The following is a 7,705-nucleotide window of genomic DNA, read 5'->3' on the forward strand; positions in this document are numbered from 1 at the left end:
TTTCTTCAATTTATTTTCCAACCATTCTTTTTAGATCGACAAGACGTTCCAGAAATAACTTGATAAAATTACTAGCTTACAAGGGGTATCAATCAGTAAAATTAATAATAAACCATAAATGAAATACAAAAATTTTCTAATAAAATAATATGTACTGGCAGATTTATTAGAAAAAGCGGAAGTTGTTAAATTTTACAAGATACATTCTGCAGTACTTGGCAGTTGTAGCCAGTAGATGACCCCTCAATAAAACATTGTAGGGGAAGAACTAGTGACTAGTGCTGATATAGGGATGTCAAAAGCTTCAGTTATGGAAGGAAAACCTCATATGAAAACCGAAAACGTTTTTCCTGCTTAGTGACAACTGAAATGTTATAACGGGTACGAAATTCAATTAGACGTAGAGTGCCAAAGGGTTTGAAAGTTCAAGGAAGAGCTTTCGAACCTTTTCCTAAGCATAACAGACGTTGAAAAATGTGTAATTAAGTTGTAGGTTTTTTTAAATTGTAATATGTAAAATAACCATAGCTCCGTAACCCTGGAAATAATTGAACAAAAAAGTATTTCTACATACGTAGTTTTGTATGTATATTCAAATTTTAAAAATAAAATTTAAAATGTCAAAGTGACCTCCACTTCTAGAAATTGTCAAAATAGAGAAAATTCGCCAAAATTTCATAAAAATATTTAAAACCGTTTTCGAAATATCGCCTTGTAATACAACTCATCCTGTATAAGGGTATCCGCATTTCTTATTTTGACGAATTATGCTATTAGTTTTCATTTAATGAGACTTTCCTATTTAATTAGTAGGAGTTCATTTATATTGGTGCAGATGAGGTGGTCGAAAACGTGAGTTTATAAACACAAAAACCAGGAGATCGAAATCTATTACTCTAGTATGATTATATAAGATTACCCTCTCGATTAGGTATATAACAGTTTGTTTCGTTCCCTATGTTTCTTCCGTATGTATGGTTGGTTGCCTGTTAGAATAGAGTACAGATTCAGTATTTAAATTTTAAAAACCAGTATTGTCCTTGTCCTTGTGATAAAATTCCTTTACCTTTTATCTTCTTTTCCGGTCACTTTTTGATTCTGGCATGGTCGTATGTCCAGCGTGCCAATCTTCATTTGTGTAAAAATTTCATCTTAATTAATTATAAGGATCTTCACACATTGAAGTAAATATTTTCTAATTGTTACCCAATTTTGGAGACGTTTTTGGTTCTCATGGTAATATTTTTGGAGTTTCGCCAAGCGGATTTTGGAAGCACATTGGTCATCGGCTTGATACTTTGGCTCGTTTACGATCTTTAGAGGTTTGTACATCTTGTTTTGTTATTCCCAGCCCTTATTGGTAAACTATTATTTTTAGCCGATTTTTACTACCTACCAATTTGTACGTTTTTCGTCTCGTCCATCATTGTGAGGGAAACGCATAGCTTTACCATCGATATCAACCCGTATAAGAAGGAGCCCTGCGCCCCATTCATCGCAGAGCCATCACCGATCATCCCCTACAAGTGCGTCCCTGTCGTTCTCTGCGTGGCGTCACCAACCCCAATTGTGGAACGGTATTCTACAACGAAAGGTCAGCTGTTTATTACTTGAACCTTCCCGACTACTTTGCAACGAACCATCGAATCCTGCATCCACGTAGAGACACCCTTGCAAATTTGTTCCCTTCCTCTCCTTACTTCCTTTCAGTTCCTTTGTTTTGTTGTAATTCGTGTTTTAATTTCAACAACTTATCACTGAACACTGGTCACGTAAAGAAAAAAAAACGATAAGTAAAATAAAAACATCGTTGTGCTGTTATTGGTTATGTATTACTTTAAAACCGACAACCCTTCTGGTTGGTCGGACGATTAGAACTACTTTTTTTGGTTGTGCCTACTGCACCGAATTATTATTTTTGTACGTTTATGATTGTTAGGCAGTTATCAAGATAGCCTGTTGTTTTTTTTTGGTTCTTAAAAAGGTAGAATGCCCGAGGTGAGGTACGTTTTTAGTAGCCCGTGAAAGAAAGGCCTTTGTTTTACCCCCGCACTAATTATTTTTGATTTTCATTTTAAACGCTCTAGACCCCAAGCGTGAGGATCTAGCGGCACTTGCTACTGCAAGAGTTTATTTTATTTTCATTATTTGTACGTTTGGAACTTTAATCTAAAATTTTTATTAACCGTTCAAGATACAGCGATCCCTTGATATTATAGATATACAGATCTTTAAATTCTATGCATATCAACAACTAATTTAATAAACGACCAGTTCACCCCCAATAGTTCTTTTTTTTTTTTGAATTTACAGGTATGTGTTGTTGTGTGTCCTTTTATCTTTCAGGTTCTGCGTTTCCTGTAGGTATCTTCTTGCATTTTCAAACGTAGTGGCGCTACCCTAGTCAATCAGAACCACGCGAATATATCCCTGAAATCTGAACCGCCTCGCTCCTGCATCAGAGCTAGACCGGAGCAATACCGGCATTTCTTTTTGCGCCCAAATGAAACCGTTATAGGTAGGATTTAAAAAAGATTTCTGTGACGCCTAGAATTTTCTGAAAACGTTTTGAAGAAGATTTTTCTACAAATTTCCGACAACGTTTCCGAAACGATTTCTAAGATTGTTTCAAATGTGTTCATGAGTTTTAAAAAGACTGCGTAACTGGACTCCGTCAGGAGGCTGAGTTCTCTTCGATATATTCTTCGTGTGATATCCTGCGAATATGTGCAGGTTGTGATTTGGTGGTAGGTAATGAATGCCGATCAAAAACTGGTACATACCCCCAATTTCAAAGTGAGCAAACAAAATTTCAATTACTGTAATCGTTGTTAGTTTTTTCACTGCTACGGCATTAATCTACTGTTGGGGGGGGGGGGTATTAATTATGCAATACTTGATTCTGCATTAGTTCAAGCGCTACGAGTTCATCAACTTATCAAATTTAATAAAAAATGTAATTCGTATCCGCTTTCTAACAATTTGTGCGGGAAGGGTTTTATTATTTTATTTTTGGTCAAATTAAACCTTTATTACAAAGGATAAAAATCCCGTCTCTTTTATCCTCGTTTAGATTTAAAGTTGCGATAAAAATGACAATGTAACACTGTTACAAAAGTTAATGGTTTTTTTAACGCTACTATGGATTAGACGTTCTAACCCTCTCCCTCTTTCGCCGCCTATTCAAACGCGGCGTTACTTTTTCCAAACTAATCAATTTTAATGTTATTTCAGCTAACTGACGTTCGTTTGGAAAATACATAAAGTAAACTGTAATTTGTCGTTTCGATCCGTAGAAAGGCTCATACAAATATTCTATTTTTTTCTTTCGCGCTTTAAGTAATTAACGAACAGGTGCGTGTGGAAGCAATAACAGGTGTTGTAAAAGTTAAAAATAAAGTTATAAGTTTAAAATAGAGGTATTTAAAAATAAATTCGACGAAGTACAAATAGGCTTAATACACAGTTGTAAAACACGGCTTGTACAACATGACATTTAATTGCAAGATTCGATCTCATCCAGACCTACAAATCACAATATCGGACACATCTGGGAGGTCATGAACAGCCATTGTATTCTGAGCAGACCTCTACTACGTGCGTTGGTCACGTTTTCTATATCCCGCGATGACGGCACATGTTGCACTCCATACCATTTTTCTGACATAATATAACACACTACATCCTCCATTACTTTAAGCTCATAGTTTCGGTGTTAAAAGTATCGTTAGCGATCGTCCTTTTGTATGCTAGCGCTAGGATAACCGGTATAGTAACTTCTCATAATGTAGATGACATCCTGCAAGTCCTGCGCTTTTATAAATGACATGGCCACCGTAGCTGCCTGTTCTCGAGATCATGTTCTTGATATTTTTATTTACGTTAAACCATCTGAATTTGTTGCTCGAAGTTGAAACGTACAATTTCTCTGTATGTTATTAAATTCAATCACATCTTTCTACAACTGCGATATTTAAAAGCATGCAAACGATAATTGCATACAGCTATAACTCGCAATTTCCTGGCGAATATTGCGTTTAGTATTTAGTTCAAATTGGTGCACGCACTCTTCTTTGATTCGCTCACTTTTGCATTTCCCATGCTTCGAAAGCTTATACTGAAGCTTTTGAGGTTCAAGAAGAGACAAGAACGAGTTCAAGAATCGTTTGGTAGGTGGCAGTTAGTGGCAAAATTTTAGCGGATTTGCTGTTTTGCATCATTTTGTAGTGATAGCAGTTGTAGTTATTATGGTAGTAGTACTAGGTTAAAAAGTGATGGTGTGACTTATAAGTATGTAAATATTTGCAATGAAAAGCCGACCTTAAGCACCCTTTCTAATGTCAAAAAATCTTCTGTATATTTATTATTATTTAAATACCTACTTGTACCTATGTTTCTCCATGTAGTTACATAGGTATCTTTATGGCAATACGTTGTGTGTAATGTCATCCACTCATTCGTATAATAATAGTTCAGGACGTTCCCAAACTTGCGTGTTAAGTTCGCCATAATACAGTACTCAACGTTTCCCACCCCTTGGGGTTGAGTTATACTTGAAGAATACCAACCCAATATATTTTTTACAGCAGGCGTCGAGGCAGGCGTATTATTCAGTGGTGATATCCTACCATAACTTATAAGAATCAGATGCCTTGCTTAAACATTCATCGTTCTATGGTCAAAATTTTCGATTTCGTCACTTTTTCCTTTTAGGACAGGAAGTAATTTTGGATACTTGCATATGTATAAATTTCTTTTACGTTTTGGCATTGTGTTTAACGTTTTCAGTAAAATTTTCAGTTTTTTTTCCACGACACTACTTGAGAAAAAAAATAGTTTTTATACATTTTTCTGCATTTTATTCGAACCAACTCAGCAATTACTTTTTTAAATGTGGCTATCATTATTTACAAATTACCTTTCTCTGCATTGTCGCCGAAGAGTTGTATTGCATTGCCTGGCGATGAGTCAAAACTGCAATTAAACCTTCAACATTCTCCTATTTTTGATATCTGAACTAATCAGGATATAAGAGAACAACTGAAAAAATGTTGGGGTTTTGATTCCCCTCCAAGTTAGCACACGATACTCGAGGTCAAAATCTTAATAGTGTAGTGGTGTACCCCCAAACAACCTGTAAACATTTCATTAACTTTGGAATACTTCCCAGATAAAAAGGGTATATCGACTGAACTACTCCGAATAAGCAGTGTTATTTTTCCTTTTGGTTTCGTTTATATTACATAATTTTTGTTTAAATTGTATCGGTTGTGTAAAACGTGAAATTGCGCGTGTAAATAAAGGTTGCGATAAGAGATTTTGATATCGGACGTAAGATAATTCACGCACTTGTTCTGGCGCGCGTGTAAATAAAGGTTGCGATAAGAGATTTTGATATCGGACGTAAGATAATTCACGCACTTGTTCTGGCACAAGAGATTCAGGTGGTCAACGATGTGCGCATTATATCAGGCGTACTGTGAGGAGGGGTTTCTTTGCAGCCGGCGTTATTAATTGGAGATTATTCTTTGACGAAAGTGGTGTTCCTTTAAATACGCGAGACTTGGGGCTGCTGTTAGTTCGCGATGGTGAAAAGTTATGGGCGTATGGCCCTTTCAATTTTGTTAAAGACGCAGTTAGCCAGTTTCCAAATAAAGTGTGTAAAGGAACTTCAGCAATCTTAATAAGATATTTAATTTATTGTTCAGTGAAGTTGCAGAAGTTTGTGGAAAGTTTTATTAAACGGTTTATCCGTACACAGAAAAATTTAGTAGGAGTGGGAGTCAAAGAAGCAGTTGTCTGCTCAGTGAAAGTTAAAAAGTGTCTACCGTCAGAGCAGCCGCCGAGAATCTTTTTCATCTTGTTTATCAAGTTAGTTCGAGTTATTGAGTCCAGTATTTTAAAAGAGAAAGTGCAGTTTCCTGCAGCTGTCAGCGAGTATTTATTTCCCGAATCTCTAGCTTCATCTTCGACTTTTCCATTTCTTTATTTTATCCCAATCCCTTTCCATTCTTCCCATCATTTCCTTGATATGTTCCACCTCTGTTGCCATGATCACCGTGTCGTCCGCGTATTCCAGGGACCATATCTTTTTTTGTACCCACTACTATCCCTCTACTTTTGCCGCGTATCTAAAATACTTATTCCATGTCTCTTAAGAAGAGGTTAAATAAGGTTGATCTAAGTGGGCATGGGCATCCCTGTCTTAATCCTTTACGTGTCCAACACACTTCGGACTCATTCCCTTCTCCTACCCTCAACCTTGTTTCTCCATTCCTTGATTATGTCCTTTAACTTCTTATCAATATTCCCAGCTTCCATACTTTTTCTACTTCAGTCCATGAAAAACGCCTTTCCGCCTTTTTTTTCAATTCCTTTTCCATCAATATGTGTAGTACATCTATGGGTCGGTCGTTCCCCTCCCTTTTCTGAAACCCATTTGTGTTTCCTCCCAACATCCTAGTCTTTCGTATCATTGCAGAGTGTAATAGTCATTCCTCTATACTTTTTCACACAGTTTCCTCTTTTGTAGCACGAAACATTTACTCCTTCCTCTTCACATAAACACCCTCTTCTCCGAACCTTGTTGACTAGATTACTCATCCTTTCCCCTTTAGCTTATCTGTGGCGAAAACACCCACGGGTCATTACCTATCTCGTCTCTCCCTGCCACTTCCCCTTTCTTCGGTCTTTTTAATAGCTGTTCGATCCCCTCTTTTTTTATATCATCTCCTTCCTAACTCTTCCATAGCCTCCTCTTTCTCCTGCTTTCCTGGTAGTAGCGTGGTAAAATGTTGTTTCCATTTGTCTAATTATTGTATTTCTCTCCCATCTTGTTCTATTTTTTTTCCTCCGTTTATCACTTTCCGAAAATCATTTTCTGTTTTTATTTCCCTGATTAATTTGCTCTTGTTTCTGAATCTTTTTTTCTTTACATTTTCTTTTGTGCTTTTCTTCTGTTTTCTCACTCCTTTCTCCCCCCTCCACTTCTTTCTGTCTCCGTAATTTCTCTGTATCTATTTTCTGTACACTCTTTGTCCCACCTTATTTTTAGCGCATTTTCCTACGAAGATATTTAGTTCGTTCTTTTTGCATTCGGTAGCGTATAGCTCTGGCACCTGAGCCAAGAAAAATCTTGATGAATAAACTGCGCATGCTCAGGCTGCGCAATGTCAACTTTCTTATTTATTGATATATTTTCTTGAAATTTTAACCACAGATACTTCTAGTAAAAAAAAAGATAGCGCACATACATAGCTATGGCCTTTTAGGAAGTGCTGATCAATTCATGGAAAATGGGCTGAAGTTACTCGCCTTAGGGCGAAAACCTTTTTACTTATTTTTCTATCCTTCACTTCCGTTATTTGTTTTCACGTTATGACTTTTTTGAATAATCTCCTTTGTATTCTTCCACTCTTCACATTTCTCTGTATTCTCTTCAGTTTGGTCTCTCTCTATACTCCACAGTGTCTTTTCTCCATAACTGTACCTTCCTTCTTATCTCCCTTTTTAGACTCAATTCCATAGGTTGGTGATCCGATTCTGTCCTGGTTCCTATCTTAAATTAATCTATTCCTTCCAGTATTTTTAGCACATTTTAGCTAGCTTTTAATCTCACATTGGCCGGCCGGCTGGCTGGCTGGCAGCAAATACGGGTCTGTAGGAGAACGCTTGTAGAAAGATGAGAAGTGTACATGTACCTACC

The 7,705-nt window shown here is 36.7% G+C and overlaps 1 long non-coding RNA gene across 1 annotated transcript; it reads left to right on the plus strand.

Annotated features, from left to right (window-relative positions):
* Window positions 1-1,234: 1,234 nt before the first annotated feature.
* On the plus strand, window positions 1,235-1,821 carry LOC116177017. The gene is made up of 2 exons (XR_004146585.1): window positions 1,235-1,322; window positions 1,379-1,821. It is a non-coding gene; the product is annotated as an uncharacterized LOC116177017 (long non-coding RNA).
* The last annotated feature ends 5,884 nt before the right edge of the window (window positions 1,822-7,705 follow it).

Source organism: Photinus pyralis, unplaced genomic scaffold (genome assembly GCF_008802855.1).
Source record: "Photinus pyralis isolate 1611_PpyrPB1 unplaced genomic scaffold, Ppyr1.3 Ppyr1.4_LG7, whole genome shotgun sequence".
Taxonomy (NCBI): domain Eukaryota; kingdom Metazoa; phylum Arthropoda; class Insecta; order Coleoptera; family Lampyridae; genus Photinus; species Photinus pyralis.